Source organism: Primulina tabacum, chromosome 15, assembly GCF_025594145.1.
Source record: "Primulina tabacum isolate GXHZ01 chromosome 15, ASM2559414v2, whole genome shotgun sequence".
Lineage (NCBI taxonomy): Eukaryota > Viridiplantae > Streptophyta > Magnoliopsida > Lamiales > Gesneriaceae > Primulina > Primulina tabacum.
Genome location: NC_134564.1, coordinates 16673917 through 16696983, shown reverse-complemented (window position 1 = coordinate 16696983; position 23067 = coordinate 16673917).

Below are 23067 nucleotides of genomic sequence, written 5' to 3'. Positions count from 1 at the left end.
GATTTCGGCCACTTACATTCTAGAACCATCCCACATATCATTTGATAGCAATTCAAATTCAAAATTCAAATGCATGAAGACTTGGTCTTGATATGATCCTTATATCTTGCACCATTCTCCTCACCCCTCATAACCACTTATCTCCCCTCCCTCACCACCGAAATACCTCATCATTCAGATCCATTTTCAGTGTAGAAAAATCGTGAGTCTTAGCTAGAGGGAAGGCAAGAAAATTCGAGAGCAAGAAAGGTAGACAAGAAGCGCTCCATCTCCTCCGTGCCGCGTCGTCGTCGTTTCGTTCTTTTTCTTTTGAAACGAAACCAGGCAAGTCTAGATTTCTTTCAAACCTCAATCAAGTCATATTATCATTTATTTTTCAGTACATGATCATGTTTATTCAAGCAAAAACCGAGATACATGTCAAAACATTTTGGAACAACACATGCAGAATTTTCGTTTTTCCTTGGCAAGCTTCACGTTTTTTCTTGGTTTGTGAGTTTCAGGTGATTGGTTCGACTCCAGGCTACCAAGGCGACTCCTAGAAACGTAATAGGATGCATTAGGACCATGTTGGCCCATTCATTCAGCCCCCATGCTTGCTGGAAATTCAGAATGACAGCAAGTTTCCCATAGGCGCAGATTGGTGTTCGAAATTTCAGTTTTTGTGTCAAGGGGTTGGATCTGATCTTGGCTGCCCTAAGGGCTCTTAGCCATGGTTGGATCACTTCCCTAGCATGTCTAAGACGTGACTAAGTCGCCCTTTTGGTGGCTTGGTCCATGGCTCATCGGTTTTTAAATAATCAACAAGAACAGCCCCTTTCCCCATTCGGCTTCTTCCTTTGTTCAGCATATGGTTTCGGTTTGTGTTTGCTTGGTGTGGATCTTGGTTGGCCTATGGCCCTTAGCCATGGTTCATATCATGCTCCTAGATGTCTAGATCGTGCCATGGTCAATCAAATGGCCACTGGAACGACGCAAGACATCGATCTAAGCAAAACACTACACACGCATGCACGTTGCTCTCGGTTGGACCCTTCGGTTGAGTTTTGGTGTGATGCGGATTGTGGCTGGCCTAGGGCCCTTAGCCATGGTTCAAATCATTCCTTGGGATGTTGGTAAGAGTCTCTGGTCGGTGGTTCATGCCCCTAATGGCCGATAGTCTCGAAACCAACGCAAGTCTTGTAGTTGCGCAGCTGCTGGAAATTACAGCAAGTTGCTGTGTCGTTTAGAAGGCTCGTTTGAGTTCTTGGTTGGCTTTTAGCCCATGGCCTTGGACTGGACAGTGCCTCATTGAGTTGGAAAGGTCATGTTTTCGACCGTTCGTGATTCGGATCATTTTTGAGGTCGTACGAGAATTTACGGTGCGATGTGCCAAATTGACTCTCGAAAGAGCGTTTCGTGTTTTGGCCTCCATTCCACCTAGATTTCGACCCTATCATTTTAGGAGCATTATTTTATGATTTTTCAGCATATTTTAATCATGACTATACATCGGTTCGGTGTCGGTTCAGGTTGGCTCGGAGTCATGATTAAATGCGAAGTCATTAGGCGTCATAGTCGCATCTTTTGAACTAAATTGCGTAGTTGGTCATGTTTAAGCTATTGCATATTTTTCATAGCACAGTTAGGTTGCAGCGAGCCTGGGGACGATCCAATCCAATCTAGTTGGTAAAATTACGGGACATTTTCATTATGCCAGTTAATTATTTTACGTGCATTAAATAGAAAATGATTATTTTTGAGATTTATGCAATATGGCTTGTGGTTCATTCACTATGTGGGAGTGTTATTTTATACGGTCGCCAGTGACCGATCAGTTCAGTATGGTACCACCCGATCGCCAGTGACCGGCCAACTCAGTTCAGTTTCAGCCTCCCCGGTAGCCAGTTACCGATCAGTTCAGCTTAGTGCAGTGGCCACAGGCGTAAAACATAATCTCAACAGAAAATTTTATCAGTTATTTCAGTACAGGCTCCAAGGAGCAAACATTTTTACTGTGATTATCAGTTCATTTATGCACGTATTATAATTGCTCATTACAGATTTATTTTCAGTATGCCTCAGGACAGGATATGTTAACTCATGCATATTTTAAATTCAGATTTTTACTCGTTAGAAGCGATTTATGCATGCTGAGTCTTTAGGCTCACTAGACTTGATTGTTGTAGGTACTGATGAGGCCAGGGCCGAGGGCGGGGACCAGTGAGCCAGCTTGGGTCGGCAGTAGTGGCACCCGAGGACCTCAGTGCAGCAGTTGTTATTTTATTCCGCAAACAATTTTTATCAGTCATTGGATAATTTTTAAATTGTTATTGTTGGCAAAACTTTATTTTCTTCCGCTGCTATTATTTTAAACATTGAACTTGATTCCCCAGTGATTTTATGAATGAGGCCATTTAAGTTCTTTTAAAAAGAAAATTTTTAATTTTCCGCAAATTTCAAGAAAGGAGTTTTAGGCCCCTTTACATTATGTATATATGATGTTGATTATTCATTGTTGACAATTGATATAGATTTGTGTTGAGATTTGAATTGATCGGTATTGAGAAATTACGTTGTTATGCCGTCAAATGGTACCGAGGTCAAGTATTGAATTGGATATGTGTTGATTGAGATTAGAGATTGATAGAATATGTATCAACATTTCCATTTCAGATTTCATAGTGACAGATTCGTCATCGAGATTTCGACATCGACAGACATTGTGCGACGAAAGGTATAATGCATGTTTTGTTTGGGGAAGACACAACTCAAATAAGATTCAATTTGAGTTTCCCAACAAAATCACATACTAGATTAGTTGCTTGTCTTTGGATATGATTATGATTTGTTGATAGATTATATTCAAATCTTTGATATGATTATGAATTTATAGATTTATATTCATGCATTTGAGATAGGAGAGTCATTGGAAGATTTGCCAAACTTCTAGACGTTCGGTGTATCGACGCATAGGAGCAGACATCCTCCGATTGTAGACATTCGATACAGACATGACCGAAGTCTAGGAATAAGACGTACAGTTAACCCGATTGGGAGGGTAGGTGACAGACAGTGACGTCTTATTCACACCGGGATCCCAAGAGTAGAGTCGAGTCGAGTCAAGACATGATTTGATTTGAATTGCATGTTTATATAGATTGCTTTCGTAGACTATGAAGCCCATTATTATGGCTTTGATTCATGATTTATGATTATGTATCAGCATGTATACATGTTTTATACTGGGATTTGTTCTCACCGGAGTTTCCGGCTGTTGTTATGTCTGTATGTGTGCATAACAACAGGTGGGGCAGGATCAGGGTCGCGACAGAGATGAGAGATTGACATAGCGTGGTGATCACGGGCGTAGCAGATGAACTAGTAGTTGTACTTTTGATATGGACTGTATTTAATTACTGGTTTGTAGAATATGAATAAAACGAGGCATGTTTATTATGTTTGTTGTAATGAAATGAATATAGAATTATCTTGTGCTTGAGTTGTAAACATTTGATTTAATGTTAAAAGCAAAATTTTTGACCCGTATTTTTGAACAAGGATCCGATTAATCTCGAAAAGAATTGAGTTAGAGCCCGGGTCCCCACAACAGGTGGTATTAGAGCAGTAGGTTCTGTAGACTGAGATAGAATAGAATGAGCGGGGTAGATCGAGTCTTCTTCCTTGCTTTTGATGTGCTAGCATGATTTAATGCTTTCCCTATTGTATGTTGTATTGTATCTGAGTTGATTTACAGCATATACTTGTAAAGACTGAATCAGAACCGATTCTGGATCAGAGATATATGATCAGAGGAGGGCTGAGACAGATTGTATGGATTGTATCCTAATCTGTTTGATAATCAGATATGCCGCCTAGAAGAATACCACAACCAGATGCAGGTCAAGTGCTAGAACAAGGTAGTACGTCAGGTACTCAGATGGATGTTACTGCGACATTGATGGAGACTTTGTTGAAGGGATTTCAATTATTGCATCCACCTACCTTGAAGGGCACAGAAAATGCAGTGGATTGCGAAAGCTGGTTGGATGATATAGAGATGTTATTTGAATCACTTGCCTATACAGATGAACGTAGGGTGAAGCTGATTGGGCATCAATTGCAAGAAGTGGCCAAGAGTTGGTGGCTAACGGCGAAACGAGCCTTAGAACATCGAGGTATTGATATTACTTGAAAAGTCTTTAAAGATGAATTTTATCAACGTTTCTTTCCAGTGTCATACCGAAAAGACAAAGGGGCAGAGTTCGCCAACTTGAGACAGGGGCAATGGAACATAGAGGAGTATGTTTCCAAATTCTCGTCCTTGCTTCGATTTGCACCTCATGTAGCAGGGAATGACGAGGCAGTCGCCGATCAATTCATAAATGGTTTGAATCCGGATATCTTCACCTTAGTGAACACGGGGCGACCCAACACTTTTTCTGAGGCGCTGAATCGAGCGAAGGGAGTAGAGGCTAGTTTGATTAGGCAGTGAGGAGCTTCCTATAGTGTTCAGGGTCAGAGACCGCCACCGCTCGCCACACAGTTTCCACCACCTCCTCCTCGATTTGATAGTGGAATCAGTAGTAGTGGGAAGAAGGATTTTTTGAAAGCAAAGGGCAAGCAGTTTAAGAAACCAGGGAGCAGTTCGTCGAGCTCCAGTGGATCCCGACAGAGAGGTCAGGGTCAGAGTTCAGAGTATAGTGGTGTTTATTGCAGTTCGTGTGGAGGCAGACATGCCACTGAGTAGTGTCAGGGAGTGATAGGCAGATGTAACATATGCAGGCAACAGGGACACTTTGCCAGAGTTTGTCCCCAGAGAGGTGCACAGCGATCCCAGAGTACAGGGTCATCTGCATCAGTGCCTCAGATTGAGAGACAGACGTCCGTACATTCCTTCCAGTCGCCATCTGCACAGTCCCAGCAGAGATCAGGAGGTAGCCAGACTATAAGTCAACCTCCTAGACAGCAGGCGAGGGTGTTTGCACTGACCGAGGAGCAAGCCCAGGATGCGCCAGATGATGTCAATGCAGGTAACTGTTTTCTTTGCGGTTATCCTGCATATGTATTGATAGATACAGGTGCATCACAAACATTCATATCAGAACGTTTTGCATTGACACATACATTGCCTGTCGAGTCATCGTCTACTGTAGTGTCTATTTCTTCTCCGTTGGGGAGTGGTCTGATATCTGTAACTTCAGTTAGACATTGTATACTACAGTTTGAGGGACATGAGATTTATTTAGACTATGTTGTACTTGGCTTATCGGATTTTGATTGTATTGTCGGGATTGACACGTTGACCAAGTACAGAGCTACCGTAGATTGTTTTCACAAGATTGTCAGATTCAGACCTGAAATGACAGAGGAGTGGAAATTCTACGGTAAGGGTTCCAGATCTCGGATTCCCTTAGTATCTGCTCTGACTATGAGTAGATTGTTGCAACAAGGAGCAGAATGGTTCCTTATTTATTCAGTAGATTTACTGAAATCGAGCCCGGCATTGGCAGATTTGCCAGTAGTACGGGAGTTTGCAGATATATTTCCTGACGAGATTCCAGGGTTACCTCCATCCCGAGAGGTAGATTTTAGCATTGATCTTATTCCAGGTACCGTTCCAATTTCGAGAGCTCCATATAGGATGGCGCCAATAGAATTGAAAGAATTGAAAGCACAATTAGAAGATCTTCTAGCCAAGGGATATATCAGACCTAGTGTGTCTCTTTGGGGCGCACCAGTGCTATTTGTGAGAAAGAAAGACGGTTCTATGAGATTGTGTATAGATTACAGGCAACTGAACAAGGCAACGATAAAGAACAAATATCCTTTGCCTCGTATCGACGACTTATTTGATCAGTTGCAGGGATCATCTATCTATTCCAAGATCGATCTGAGATCTGGATATCACCAGCTGCGAGTACGAGATATTGATATACCAAAGACAGCATTCCGAACAAGGTATGGACATTACGAATTTATTGTCATGCCTTTTGGTTTAACGAATGCTCCAGCGGTGTTTATGGGACTGATGAACCGCGTCTTTCAAAGATATTTAGATGAGTTTGTGATTGTTTTTATTGATGATATTTTGGTGTATTCAAAGAATTTGAATGAGCATGCCAATCATTTGAGAATTGTGTTGCAAACATTGAGAAATGAAAGATTGTATGCTAAACTGTCAAAGTGTGAGTTTTGGCTGAGACATGTTGTCTTCTTGGGTCATATCATATCTGGAGATGGTATTTCTGTGGATCCAAGTAAAGTGGAAGCTGTGATCAATTGGCCGAGACCGACTTCGGTGCCTGAGATACGCAGTTCATGGGTCTAGCAGGGTACTATAGACGATTCATCAAAGATTTCTCCAGCATTGCGAAGCCGATTACCCAGTTGACGCAAAAGAATACACCATTTGTGTGGTCGGAGGATTGCGAGTCTAGCTTCCTAGAGTTGAAGAAGAGGCTGACCAGTGCACCTGTCTTGATGATTCCTTCAGGTACTGGCGATTTCGTTGTAGATTGTGATGCATCTCACAGAGGGCTGGGATGTGTTCTTATGCAGCGGGGTCATGTGATCGCATATGCCTCTAGACAGCTGAAGCCACACGAGATTCGATACCTCATTCATGATCTTGAATTGGCGGCTATCGTATTTGCATTAAAGATTTGGCGTCATTATCTTTATGGTGAGAAATTTGAGATTTACTCTGACCATAAAAGCCTGAAGTATCTGTTTTCTCAGTCAGAGTTGAACATGAGGCAGCGTAGATGGCTTGATCTACTGAAAGATTTTGATTGCGAGATCAAGTACTATCCAGGGAAGTCAAATGCAGCAGCAGATGCCCCTTGAGCCGAAAGGTTTGTGCCCTATCCTTATCAACAATAGGTGTTTCGAATTTAGTTGAAGATTGTTGTTTGTCTGGTTTAGCATTTGACACAGATAGTAGACCATTAAGACTTGCCACGATTCAAGTTGAGCCAGATTTGATTATGAAAATCAAAGAAGCTCAAAGAATAGATCAGAATATACAGCAGTCAATTCAGATGGTCAGATCAGGACATCAGTCTGAATATCAGGTACATGATTTTGTCCTGTATGTGAATAACCGTATTGTAGTGCCAGATGTTTCAGAGTTGAAACATTAAATATTGTCAGCAGCGCACTGTAGTCGGTTCAGCGTTCACCCTGGTGACAGAAAGATGTACAACGACTTGAAGACACAGTTCTGGTGGAAACAGATGAAATCAGATATTGCCAAATATGTGTCTAAGTGCTTAAATTGCCAACAAGTGAAGGCCAAAAGAAAGAAGCCCGGAGGGTTACTTCAGAGTTTGTCTATTCCTGAATGGAAATGGGATCACATTTCCATGGATTTCGTGACGAAGTTACCTCGATCATCCCGGGGTTGTGATGCGATTCGGGTTGTGATAGACAGATTAACCAAATCAGCGTGTTTTATTCCGTACAGAATGACGTACAGACATGATCAGATGGCTGAGATATATGTCCGAGAGGTAGTCAGATTACATGGTGTGCCGAAGTCTATCGTATCAGATCGTGATCCACGATTGACTTCTCACTTTTGGCACAGTCTGCAGCAGGCTTTAGGTACGACATTGAACGTGAGCACTGCTTATCATCCCCAGACAGATGGACAGTCAGAGCGAATTATCCAGACTTTAGAGGATATGCTGAGGGCTGTAGTGCTAGACTTTGGCACTAGTTGGCAAGATTCACTACAGTTGTGTGAATTCTCGTACAACAACAGCTATCAAACGAGCATAGAGATGGCACCATTTGAGGCATTGTATGGCAAGAAGTGCAGATCACCGTTGTACTGGGATGATATATCTGAAGTACAAGAACTTGAGCCTGATATGATTCGGGAAATGACTGAGAAGGTGAAGATCATTCAGAAGCGAATGAAGACGGCACAGGATAGGCAAGCCAAATATGCCAATATCAGACGTAGACCGCTTGTATTTGAAAAAGGAGACAGATTATTCTTGAAGATTTCTCCCTTCAGAGGCATTGTCAGATTTGGCAAGCGTGGGAAATTGTCTCCTAGATACATCGGCCCATACGAGATTCTTGAAAAGATTGACGATCGAGCATATCGACTGGCTCTTCCTCTTTCTCTATCCGGGATACAAGACGTTTTTCATGTATCAATGTTGCGAAGATACATGCCAGATTATTCTCATGTCATTTGGCCTGACGAAGCTGAGTTGGATCAGACGTTGAGTTATGTTGAACAACCGATACAGATTCTTGATCGGAAAGAGAAACAGCTCAGAACGATGACTATTCCACTAGTGAAAGTCCAGTGGAGTCATCATGGCACCGAGGAAGCAACTTGGGAGACAGAAGCAGATATGAGACAGAAATATCCCGAGTTATTCTCGTGATGTGAGTATTTATTCAGCTTTTGATCTTACTGCTGTTTGTACATACTTTGATTAATTGATTTCACGTTCGAGGACGAACTAATATCTAAGAGGGGGAGAAATGTAATGCCCTAGATTGTATGTGGATAAAATGAAAAGATGAAGTGTTGCTTGAAGAAAGAGACAGCACCCGCGCCTAGAGAAGCACCGCACCCGCGGTGGATAGGCAGAAAGTTGGCCATTTTATAGTAGGGTCACAGCACCCGCGGTTGATGGACAGAGAGTTGGAGATTATTTACAGAAATGACACCGACCCGCGGTGCAGAACTGACCGCACCCGCGGTCGACGTTTAAGCAAATGTGGAGGGACCGCCGAAGCTTGAGCGCAGCCGCGATTCATGAACTACCGCACCCGCGGTCATACGTGTTACTTGAAAAATATGACACTTGCCCCTCAACATGTAAGATATATATATGATTTGTCATTCATTTCTTCCTCATTTTCAGCAGATGGAACGAGAGAGAGAGACTTCAAGAATTCCTTCATGCTCTATTTCTTTTAGAAATTGATTGTATAAGATATCTTCATCAGAATTTTAATTAGAGTTCAGATTTGTGATCTTCTCAACCAAGGCTACAAGAAGAGGTAAATATTGTTCAATTCCAACATGATTCAGATTATAGATGTCGTATATTCGCAACCGGATCGAAGAAATAGTACCGTACGCATTTGTTATGAATTTTAGCATATCTTGATTGAGAATATGCAGATTTTGAGAGCATGATGTATATATGATGTTGATTATTCATTGTTGAGAATTGATATAGATTTGTGTTGAGATTTGAATTGATCCGTATTGAGAAATTACGTTGTTATGCTGTCAAATGGTACCGAGGTCAAGTATTGAATTGGATATGTGTTGATTGAGATTAGAGATTGATAGAATATGTATCAACATTTCCATTTCAGATTTGATAGTGACAGATTCGTCATCGAGATTTCGACATCGACAGACATTGTGCGACGAAAGGTATAATGCATGTTTTGTTTGGGGAAGACACAACTCAAAAAAATTCAATTTGAGTTTCCCAACAAAATCACATACTAGATTAGTTGCTTGTCTTTGGATATAATTGTGATTTGTTGATAGATTATATTCAAATCTTTGATATGATTATGCATATATAGATTTATATTCATGCATTTGAGATAGGAGAGTCATTGGAAGATTTGCCAAACTTCTAGACGTTCGGTGTATCGACGCATAGGAGCAGACATCCTCCGATTGTAGACATTCGATACAGACATGACTGAAGTCTAGGAATAAGATGTACAGTTACCCCGATTGGGAGGGTAGGTGACAGAAAGTGACGTCTTATTCACACCGGGATCCCTAGGGTAGAGTCGAGTCAAGACTTGGTTTGATTTGAATTGCATGTTTATATAGATTGGTTTCATAGACTATGAAGCCCATTATTATGGCTTCGATTCATGATTTATGATTATGTATCAGCATGTATACATGTTTTATACTGGGATTTGTTCTCACCGGAGTTTCCGGCTATTGTTATGTTTGTATGTGTGCATAACAACATGTGGGGCAGGATCAGGGTCGCGACAGAGATGAGAGATGGACATAGCGTGGTGATCACGGGCGTAGCAGATGAACTTGTAGTTGTACTTTTGATATGGACTGTATTTAATTACTGGTTTGTAGAATATGAATAAAACGAGGCATGTATATTATGTTTGTTGTAATGAAATGAATATAGAATTATCTTGTGCTTGAGTTGTAAACATTTGATTTAATGTTAAAAGCAAAATTTTTTACCCGTATTTTTGAACAAGGATCCGATTAATCCCGAAAAGAATTGAGTTAGAACCCGGGTCCCCACAAGTATGACCAGGGACCAGTAACGTACCGTATTTTTAAATTAATTGAAATTTGCGGAAAAGTAAAAATTTTCTTAAATAAATAGTATTCCTTCAAATTGCGATAAAGATAAACTGATCGTCTAAAATATTTGCAATAAAAACGATAATAAACAAAGTTTTCAAAAAAAAAACGTTTAAACATCGTAAAGAAATCTCGTGTAAATCAGAATATTTGAATCAACATGCATAAATTTCTTAAAAACGTAGGCGGTCCTCGGGTTTAGCCTCCGCGCAGTCCGATCTTTCTCATTGGACTCCACCCCTCGTCTCCTCATACTCATTCTCACCGACATCGATCAAGTCTAGTGAGTCTAAAGACTCAACATATATAAACAGGAGATAACAAGTAACACATAATAAAACCACATGCCTTTTAATGTAGGACATACATACTAAAATTTGAACGTACTTGCATAAACATAGACGTGCCATCATCGTAAAACTTTTCATAAACATGATTGGATCATACATTCTTGGACATACATAACATCATCATTTTTCGTAGAGATATGTTTAAAAGCAAGTGACCCATAACACAGTGCGCTTAATCAGACTAAACCACATTATTGGGCTGGCAGGGATATCCACTACCACATACATGAGATCCCCGGTCATGATTTTCTGGGTGGATTGGTCCTTGGTCATGCTTTACCGCTTTCCAATCCTGATCTAAACCCGATCCTACTATACCGGGCTGGAGAGGTCAACGGCCACGTTCACCAGCTTCCAAACAAGTTCATATTTGGTCACAAGACATTTAGTATACCGCAAAAACATAAAATATTTTCCTTTGCACTTTGAACATACTCACCTGACATTGAGGGATTCGTTGGATCTCGCTTAGGGGCCACTGCTGCACATACAAACACAATTTCATGCACTTAACTTCCATAACTTAGACGTAACAGTCATGCTCACCACTGAAACGATAGTTTGCTTATGACGTTCTAAATCAATCGGAACTTGACCTCGTTTAATCCTCGTACTAAACCATAACATTGACCCCGAAACAATCTCTATATGAGGTGTGAACATTTCCCAAACATGGAAGACATTGACCTAAAATAGTGGTTTAAAATTCATGGACAAGCGCCTAGGCGCTAGACAATGCTGCGCGGCGGCACTGCCTAGCGCCTAGGTGCTAGGCTCTAGTGATGCGGCGCCTCTAAGGCAGCGCCACGGCGCTTGTGCTGCGCAGGCCGGGCGCTGCGTCGCTAACCATGCGCGCAACCGACCCAATGAACACATTTTTTATAAAATATCTATGCAACGCCCAACCGACTCGAACCGATGCAACGAGACTCATCCTAGGACACTATTGCAATGATTCAAGCTCACACAATGCCCCAAAACAACGACACACATCATACAACGCAACACAACTCGTAAACATGAATTTCTTTGACCCAAAACGCTTCCTACGACTTCGATTGCAACTAAGTGCCTATCGACACGAAACGAAACACAAAATTTCATCCAAACATCATACTTAATATACCTAAATGCAGCAGCGATCACCCAACGGTTCCCAACAAAGCCTGCAACAAATAAACTTCAAGAACACGTCAAGAACACATTTTCATAAAATCGCAGTTTGAACAGTCCCACGAAAACGATCATAACTCACTCATTTCTTGTCCAAAAATTACTAATTTAATGTCAAATCGAAGGTATCAAAGAGTACTAGGTTTTATATGTTGAAAACATTTCCAGAAAAACAATCGAAAATGATAGCAGCATCCAGTTTTTAGATCAAAAAATCGTTTCAAATTCAATCCAACAAATTTTGCTCAAACTCTTGCACATCATACATGAATTTTTACACATAATAAACTTCACAACATATATTATTACAAGATTGATGCAAGAGCGAAAGAGTATACATGCCTTGATCTTTAAAAACTATCAAAACGACGATACTGAAGCGGAGAGAATGCGAGGGTTAATCCGGGATGAGTTGTGGCACGATGTTGATGCTAAAAATCAATTAGGGATTGCTAGAAAATTGGAGAGGGAGGGGGCGGATGATGCTTGCTCTAAAGACCCTAAAATTTTCTTTAAAAAATGAAATGAGAAAGATTGTGCGGAATGAAAACCGATGGTGTGTGTGTGAGTGTGTGTGCGCGTGAGTTTTGATTAAATGGGGGGAAAAGAGTTTAATTAATTAATAAACAAGCTAATTAAAATACTATTAACCCCCTATTAACTATTCTAAAATCTCTTAATTTAAAATAAATTGTAAAACTGTTAAATCTTTAAAAGTTTAAACTATTAAAAAAAATCACTTAATAAATAAATTAGGCTTTAAAATGCTTAAAAAATTAATAAATTATGTAAAATGACAATTTCATGACTTGAAATAAAATACCACATTTTACAAATCGCACAAGTCGTCGTCGGTCTCTTTTCCTCGATCCCACATCGAATAATCGCCTGAAACATGAAGCTCAAGAAAATATTTTAACGTGCATCACATAAACATAAATAATTTAAAATAATGCAAATTCATAAATCATGCACCACTAAAATCATCTTAAACTTAAATAAATAATTTAACAATTAAATAAATGCATGTGTTTTACCTGTACTAATTTTGGGCTCTATAGGACAAATCCACCCTGTAAAGTATGACCGAGGATCTTATGTATGTGGTAGTGGACATCCATGCCAGCCCAGTACTGTGGTTTAATCTGATCAGGCGCACTATGTTATGGGTCACTTGCTTTGAAATATATATCTATGCAAAATGATGACGATGATGCATGCTTAAGTATTTATGCTGTAAGTACGTTAATTAAAATGTTTATGAAATGATGGCACGTCTATGTTATGCAAGTATGTTCAAAGTTATGTTATGTATGCGTTACTTTTAATGCATGTGGATTTTATTACGTATTATTCGTTATTCTCAATTTATACATGCTGAGTCTTTAGACTCACTAGACTTGATCGATGCAGGTGAGGACGAGGTTGAGGAGATGGGAGGCAGAGACCAGTGAGATGGCTCGGACTGGGCGGAGGACTAACCCGAGGATCGTTTAAGTTTCAAGAAATTTTTTATGCATGATGAACTCATACTTTGATTTTAACGAATTGATTTATGATTTTTTAAACAAGTACTTGTTGCAAGTTGTTTACAATTTCAAATATTTATTCAAGCATTTTAATTATTTGGCATTTTGAATGAGAATTTCCGATTTAAGAAAAAAATTATTTTCCGCAAATTTTAAGTATGTTTAAAAGTACGGTACGTTACAGTTGGTATCAGAGCCGTGTTCTTGTAAAGGGTTAAGCCTACTGCCAATTGCGAGAAGCTCACGAAGTCACGCCTCAAGTCTGTAAGTTTTAATGTTTTAAAATTCTTTCATGTAGTAAGCATCAGAGTCATGATTTCAACATTTACTTGTTTGAATTTTATTTATGCGCATCTTATGATATAGATACTATGTTCATGCATGTTGGTTTATGTGTTGGATAAATTTTGGAACAATATGCCTCCAAGACGTATGATTGCTCGAGGAGCAGGTGAAGAGAACAGAGAGGCTCGGGTTGAGAAGAGGGCCACTCCTCCTTGCCCACCGCCAGATATACAGGCACAGATGCTTGCAGGTATGACTCAGTTCTTCACACAGTTTGCGGAGAATAATACTGGAGTTGATACACAGGCGAGGCCCAGGCCAGAGTCAGTTTATGAGAGGTTCAGGAGGATGGACCCAAAATAGTTCTCAGGGACTACTGACCCGATGATAGCTGAGGGATGGATTAGTTCAATCGAGGTGATTTTTGCTTTCATGGAGCTGCAAGATGCAGAAAATGTTAGATGTGCCACTTTTCTATTGACAGGAGACGGGAGATTGTGGTAGGAGAGCGCGTATGTGGCGGTGAAGTTGCACAATCTATCTTGGGATGGTTTTAAGGAGGTTTTTTACTCCAAGTACTTCACTTAGGAAGTACGCTCCTGATAAAGATAAAAAATTGTATATTAATGAAATGTTTTATAATTTAAATTTATAGTTTTTGTTTTATTAAATATTTAAATATTATATGTTTTATAATAAATTGTATAAAATATAAGTTGTTATGTAATTATAAGTTTTTACTATTTTTTACAGGTTGGATAAAACAAGAATAACTTTGGCGTTGCAAATGGGATTAAGATGATTCTTGGACCTGTAGAAAGTTATCTAAAATATTGGTGGCAAGCATGAGATAAAAATCTTCTCTCAAGTGGAATCAAATTAAGCAACAAATAAAGTTACCAAAGAAGTGGCAGTTTTACCATGCTCTAGCATTTTGACCATATCTCTCAAATTACTTGGTCAAATGGTTAAAAAAAATACCACAATTCAAACAACTCAGATATCTACATGTTTTGTTTTATGCGGAGAAAAAAATTCGGGTGAGAAGATTTTCAAAAGTGATGTGTATTAAAATATTAATTTCTTTGAACACCAATGAAGACTTATGTGTAAAAATTAATATTTTATTTGTGGTTGTCTCCCCAAATTTGGTTAAAAATAGGGGTGCATTGTAATGTATTGAGATATCCATCATTTTAGGAACAAACCTTTGAGTTCATAATATTTCTCTCTTTGTTTTTCCTTTTTTTCTTCATTTAAATATAATTAGCATGTTAAATTCATATTCAAAGTTTTATACTTTGAATAATGAGTAGCTAACTTCCCAAATTTGAGATGAAAAGGTGAAATTTTTGGCATGATAATAAGGTTATTAAAAGGTAAGAATCAATGTTTTATATTATTTAATCATTATTTATTGTTTATGTTATTTTTATTTCTTTAAGTATTATTATGCCCTACTTATTAGTAGGAGTTTTGATTTATTGTTGCTATATGTTACACTAAATTCTTGGAACCATTTAAATGTTAGTTTGCTATTACCAACCATTTAAAGTGGATGTCTTGATTTATTAAATATGATTATATCATAATATTAATTTCTTGTAACCATTTAAATGTTAGTTTGGTATTACCAACCATTTAAAGTGGATGCCTTAATTTATTATATATGAATATATCATAATATTAATTTCTTGGTACCATTTAAATGTTTGTTTGATTTTACCAACCATTTAAAGTGGGAGCCTTGATTTAGTGTTTACAAATATATATATAGCACAATAAATACTTGACAACATTTACAAGTTTTGGTCTATATTATATACTATAAGATAATAATATATAACATAATATAAATATGATTATTTAATATATATTGGAACCATTTTATTAAGTGGATTTCAATAATGTTCATTAATGTTAACTTTATTAAAATACAAAGAGTGGATCCTTTAATCTCAACTACTTAAATTAAAATTTGAACAATTAAAAATTACCAATTAAAGATTCAAACCACTAAAAGAAAAAAAACAAAAACAAAAACAAAAACAAAAAGACATTGTAGTGGACTTGTAATTACCTTAGCTTCCCTGTGGATACGATATTCGGACTCACCGAATTATAATACTTGTGGACAACCTGCTCTTGGGAGTGCAACAATCAAAGTCGCAACAAGTTTTTGGGGCCGTTGCCGGGGAAGTATAATTTAATTTCAAGTTTATTTAATTTTGTTTATAGTTTATTTTTCTTTATTTGAATTTTTATTGCTTTTGTGTGTTTTTATTCTTTTTCATTTGCATTTGCATGAGCATTTAGTCACGTACACTTAGTGGTCGACTCATTCAAAATAACCCTTTATTTTTACAAAACATGGCGGAAGAACCCATCCAAAAAAATGAAGATGAAATTCAATCTCAACATGATCATGATAGACGAAGAACACTTAGAGATCACATGAATCATACACGTACTAGTGCACCTTCATGTCTAGTTTTTCCCCCTGATGCATCTCATTTAAATTTTAAGCCTGGTATTATCCAACTTTTACCCAATTTTCATAGCTTATATTCTGAAAATCCATACATGCATTTACGAGAGTTTGAAAAAGTGTGCAACATATATAATGATCTAAATTGTAGCATGAACACCATTCGACTTAAGATTTTTCCTTTTTCTTTAAAAGATAAAGCTAAAACTTGGCTACAAAATCTTAGATCGGGATCCATTCGAACTTGGGATGAATTGCAACAACAATATTTGAAAAAGTTTTTTCCATCTCATAGAACAAATTCTTTCAAAAGACAAATCATCACTTTCGCTCAAAAACAAGGAGAAACTTTTTATCAGTGTTGGGATAGATACAAAGAATTGCTTAATCTTTGTCCACATCATGGTTTTGAAATTTGGAGAGTTGTTTCTCAATTTTATGAAGGCTTAACACCTAAAGATAGGCAAATGGATGAATTTATGTGTAATGGAACATTTGAAGATAAAGATCCAAACGAGGCAATTGAGTAGATCGATTCATTAGCTGAAAATGCTCAAAATTGAGAAACTATAGGTACAATCGAACCATCAAACAAGATTCAATCTCCTACATCTGGTGGAGGCATGTACACACCCTCAAAGATGAACATGATCTCCAAGCTAGATATACCTCTTTGGCAAAAAAAGTTGAGGCATTTGAATTGAAAAAGAATGGTCAATTAAAATCTGTTCAAGAAATTGCGTGTCACATCTGTGATACAAGTGATCATTCTACAAAAGATTGTCTCACTTTGCCCTCATTTAAAGAATGTCTCCATGAACTAGCCAATGTTTTGAACAATTTCAAAAGGCCAAATTTTGAACCATTTTCTCAAAATTACAATCCATGTTGGCGAAATCATCTAAATTTTAGTTGGAGGAATGATAATGCTGCACAATTTTCACAACCACATTTCCAAAATCAACAAAATTTTCAAAATTATGCACACTATGTTCCTCCACCTAAAAGGAACTTGGAAGATATATTGAATTCTTTCATTGCAAAGCAAGAGTCTATCAATACTCTAACTGCTCAAACCATGACAGATTTGAAATATACTCTTGCTAAATTTGCATCTGCACTTAATGTTCATGAAAAAGGTAAATTTCCTTCACAACCACAGCCTAATCCCAAGGATCATCATTCACAAACTGGAACTTCTGGAACTCAACCGATGGATCAGGTAAAATCTGTTATTACCCTTCGAAGTGGTAAGGTTGTGGAAAAGTCCATTCTTGAACCTTGTGAAGATGAAGATAAATCAACTCCAAAGGGTAAGGAAGTGGAACCCATAACTTGCGAATAGGAGGTTCAACAGACAGTGTCACCACCATTCCCTCATGCATTGAAAAATACAAAAAAATCAAATTTGAATTCTGATATATATATATATATGATATTTTTAAACAAGTAAAAGTTAATATTCCTTTAATAGATGCAATAAAACAGGTACCATCATATGCCAAATTTTTGAAAGACTTGTGCACTGTGAAAGAAAATTGAATGTGAAAAAGAAAGCATTTTTAGCCGAACAAGTAAGTGCAATCATTCAAAATAATAATACTTTGAAATACAAAGACCCTGGTTGTCCTCCTATTTCATGTATTATTGGAGAACGAAAGATTAAGAAAGCCTTGCTTGATCTTGGAGCTAGTGTGAATTTACTTCTATATTCAGTTTATCAAGAACTCAATCTAGGCGAGTTAAAATATACTTCGGTAACACTTTTACTTGCCGATAGATCTGTTAAAGTGCCAAGAGGTATGGTAGAAGACTTGTTGGTCCAAGTTGATAACTTTGTGTATCCTGTCGATTTCATAGTTTTAGATACACAACCTATCGAAGCTTGTAATGCAATTCCTATAATTCTGGGTCGTCCATTTTTAGCAACTTCTAATGCTCTTATAAATTGCAGGAATAGAATAATGAAGTTGTCATTTGGTAACATGACCTTGGAGCTTAATGTTTTTAATCTTTGTATGCAACCACATGTCAAAGGAGATGAAAGTGAAGATGAAAATCTTATTGAAACTCTTGTGGAAGAAAACATTCAAGAAGGGAGTACTCGTGATCAATTAGATATTTGTTCAATTGAAACTGTTAAAGAAAATATTGAAATTGATCTTGATGATTTTATCAGGTATCACTCGTTACCAGGATCAAAGAAAGAATTTGAGGCAAAATATGAGAACAAAGACGAACCACCCATATTGTAGTTAAAACCCTTGCCAGAAGAATTGAAGTATGCATTTCTTGGAGAAGATGAAACATATCCGGTGGTAATTTCTTCCAAACTAGCAAGTGATCAAGAAGGTAAATTAGTTGATATGCTTAAAAGACATAAAAATGCAATTGGTTGGACACTAAAAGATCTCAAGGGCATTAATCCACTAATTTGCACTCACAAAATTCACTTAGAAGAAAATGCAAAAATATCTCAACAACCACAAAAGGAGATTAAATCCACACATGAAAGATGTTGTGAAAACTGAAGTTCTCAAACTACTTGATGTTGGGATTATCTACCCTATTTCTGAAAGTAAGTGGGTAAGCCCAACACAAGTAGTTCCAAAAAAATCTTGCATCACAGTGATAAAAAATAAAAAAGGTGAATTGTTAACAAGTCGAGTCCCATCTAGTTGGCGGATGTGTATTGATCATAGAAAATTAAATGAAGCCACTAGAAAAGATCATTTTCCATTACCATTTTTGGATCAAATTTTAGAAAGAGTAGCAGGTCATCCATACTACTATTTTCTTGATGGATATTCAGGTTATTATCAAATTTCCATTGCACTCGAAGATCAAGATAAAACTACATTCACATGTCCTTTTGGAACATTTGCATTTAGAAGGATGCCATTTGGATTATGCAATGCCCCAGCAACATTTCAAAGATGTATGCTAAGCATTTTTAGCGACATGCTTGAAAACTGTTTGGAGATTTTCATGGATGATTTAACTGTTTTTGGGAATACATTTGATAATTGTCTTGAAAATTTGGAAAAAGTTTTAAAAAGATGCGAGGAAAAAGATCTTATTTTAAATTGGGAAAAATGTCATTACATGATTACTTCTAGGATTGTTTTGGGACATGTCGTGTCATCTAATGGAATTAAAGTTGATAAAGCCAAAGTTGATGTCATTGCCAATTTACCCCCTCCAAAAACCATTAAAGAAATTCGCTCATTTTTGGGACATGCTAGATTTTATAGGATGTTTATAAAGGACTTTAGTTCAATCTCTAAACCCATCCTAAACCCATTTGTAACCTCTTAACAAAAGACACTGCATTTGAGTGGACTCAAGAATGTCAAAATGCTTTTGATAAAATCGTTCGACATTTAACATCAGCTCCTATCATGCAACCTCCTGATTGGTCTTTACCATTTGAAATCATGTGCGACGCGAGTGATTATGCAGTCGGTGCAGAACTGGGTCAAAGAAAAAAGATAAGCCTTACGTGATATATTATGCAAGTAGAACTTTAAACAATGCTCTAATGAATTACTCCACAACTGAAAAAGAACTACTTGATGTAATATTTGCATTAGATAAATTTCATTCTTATTTGATTGGATCAACGACCATTGTGTTTACTGATCATTCTGTTATTAGATATTTGTTGACCAAACAGGATGCAAAGCCACGACTGATACGATGCATTTTGTTGCTCCAAGAATTTGACATTTTGATCAAAGATAAAAAAGGAACCGAGAATGTCGTAGCCGATCATTTATCGAGACTAGTAACAGGATCATCTTGTGAAATGATACCAATTAACGATAATTTTCCTGATGAACATCTATTTTCAGTTACTACTACACCTTGGTTTGCTAACATAGTAAATTTTCTTGTGACAGGAAAAATGCCACTGCAATGGAGTTCCCAAGATAAAAGAAAATTTTTTGAATGAGGTAAAAAAATTTTATTGGGATGATCCGTATCTGTTCAAGTATTGTCCAGATCAAATTTTTTGATGTTGCATACCCGACAATGAGGTAAGTAGTGTTTAAATTTTGTCATTCAGAAGCATACGGAGGACATTTTTCTTCAAAGAAAACGGCAGCAAAAATCTTGCAGTGTGGATTTTATTGGCCCACTTTGTTTAAAGACACCCACGAAATCTGCAAGATCTGTGAAAATTGTCAAAAATTGGGTGCGATTTCAAAAAAAAACATGATGCCTTTGAATCATATCATTGAAATTGAAATCTTTGACTGTTGGAGAATTGATTTTATGGGACCTTTTCCACCATCGTTTGGATACTTGTATATTTTAGTTGCAGTTGATTATGTTTTCAAATGGATAGAGGCAATTACATGTCGAACAAATGATCATAAAATCGTCATCAAATTTTTGAAAGAAAATATTTTTAGTAGATTTGGAATTCCTCGAGCCATGATAAGTGATGGGGGAACTCACTTTGTTAATAAACCATTTGCTTCATTAATGAAAAATTATGGTATTACTCACAAAGTAACTACTCCTTATCATCCTCAAACAAATGGACAAGTTGAATTAGCTAATAGGGAGATAAAGAAATTTTTGGAAAAAAAAAACTGTTAACTCAAATAGAAAAGAATGGTCTCTGCGACTTAATGATGCACTTTGGGCATATCCAACAACTTTTAAAACATCATTGAATATGTCTCCCTATAGGTTGGTTTACGGAAAACATTTCTATTTTCCTGTGGAATTGGAACATAAAGCTTATTGGGCGATCAAAACTTTTAATTTAAGCATAGATGATTGCAACAAATTGCGCAAATTGCAACTTAATGAACTTGATGAACTCATAAATGATGCGTATGAGAATTCAAGGATTTATAAAGCAAAAATCAAATCATTTCTTGATAAAACAATTCTTAGAAAATCTTTTGAAATTGATAAAAAAGTTTTGCTTTATAATTCTCGACTTCACATATTCCCAGGAAAATTACGATCAAATGGACATGCCCATATGTTGTAAAGCATGTGTATCCTTATGGAGCTGTGGATATTGAAAATCCTAAAAATGGTAATGTTTTTAAAGTAAATGGACAAAGACTTAAACCATTTTTAGAAAATGAAATCTTTCAAGAAGAGTTTATTTCCCTTTCTTATCCTTAAATTTTTATGTTGCATTTAATTTTGTTTGTGTAAGAATTATGAATATTATTACTATTATTATGGCTATTATTTTTATTATTATTATTAACTATTTTGAAGTGCAAAAACATTGAAAAAAACATGAGTGGAAAACATTGAAAAAACATCAGTGCAAAACATTGACAAAACATGAGTGCAAAACATTGAAAATCAAATGTACCAAACTTTTGACTAAAATATATTAAAGTATGCATCAAATTGTGGAAATTGTTTTCAAATTTTTTCCTATAAATAGATGTATTGAGTTTGAGGGAAATCACACCAAAACCTCTCCATTTAGAGCAAGCTTGAAGTTTGAAACCATCAACCTTTCTTGAAGTGAAATTTAGGAGCAAGAATTCTGCTATATTTCTGGAAATTCATCCCATCAATCCCGACCTCAGAATCCGATCTCCACCATTCATAATACACTTTCAAATGTTCTAAACATCATATCCAAATTTCAGCCTCATCCAATGGTTCAATTTCTGGGAAACGTAACTGCAAGAATACTGCTCGGAATTCAAGCGAATTTAGCAATCTTACGGATTTTCGGACGTTAACTTCCAGCTTGTTTCTTCCATAATTTAGGAGCATCTTTCAGTAACTGGGCTTATGTTTTAAAGTATTTAAGTAGGTTTTCAAAAATTCGATCGACATGATATATTTCTTCGATTTGATATATGAATATTTCGTTTCGATAAATTGTTAAGCATGTTTAAATCAATTTCAAGTGCATGTTCCTTTCGTTTCAAAATTATGTTGTCTTCGTTTCATGTTATATTCTAATATATGTTCTTAAACACCAATTTGGTGTATTCTAAGAATTATGTTTAAAAGCACTGTTATGATTCAAGTTATAAATAGTAAAAAAGGAAAACTTTCCTAAAACACGATAAGATATGACAAGTTTATGGCCCTGATGCGGTGGGTAATAATAACCGATATATGGCCTCACCCCTTAGAGAAATTGCATATATGGGACTGATCAGTAACACCATGGATAATAAGATGAAATAACAGTGTAATACGAATAATATATATGTCTATATGCATATGATAAGTTATGTTTGCTCATTGTTAATATCATGTCTTTACTTTTGTTATGAATTATTATTGTGAAATGAAATTAATTTAATATTTACAAAAATATATATAAGTTATGTCATGTCTATCATTTTGTCTAATTATTGTCCAGACGTTTGTTGAGACACGGCTAATTTCGAATTGTTAAGATCTATATATGGATATCCTTGTGTTATTATGATCGATCGGCCCCCACTTGCTGAGTATTTCACAAAATACTCACCCTTACACCTCTCACTCCTAGATAAGAATGAAAAACAAGTTGAAGAAGAAGAGCAAATGCATTTCTGGGGATGATAACAAGGTTTCAGTTGATCAAGACATACTTTGGAATTTAGCTATCTTTTAATTTTACGTTGTTCGCTTCCGCACTCGTTTATTAAGTTGATTACGTTGTAAAGACAATGTATGTTTTATGAAGAAGACTGGTTTGCTTGTACACTGTACTACGAGGCTTGTTGAATTACGATTGAATAATTGTAAAACAATGCCGGATGTCAACTCACCCCGGTATCGGGACGTGACATTTAAGTGGTATCAGAGCCCTCCAGGTTCATAATCCGGCTGGGAAATATAGGAAATTTCACAAAGTCAGTTTTTGGCAAGACCCTAGCGACTTCCTACCAATGAACAATATTCACTATTCTTATCGTGACATCTGAA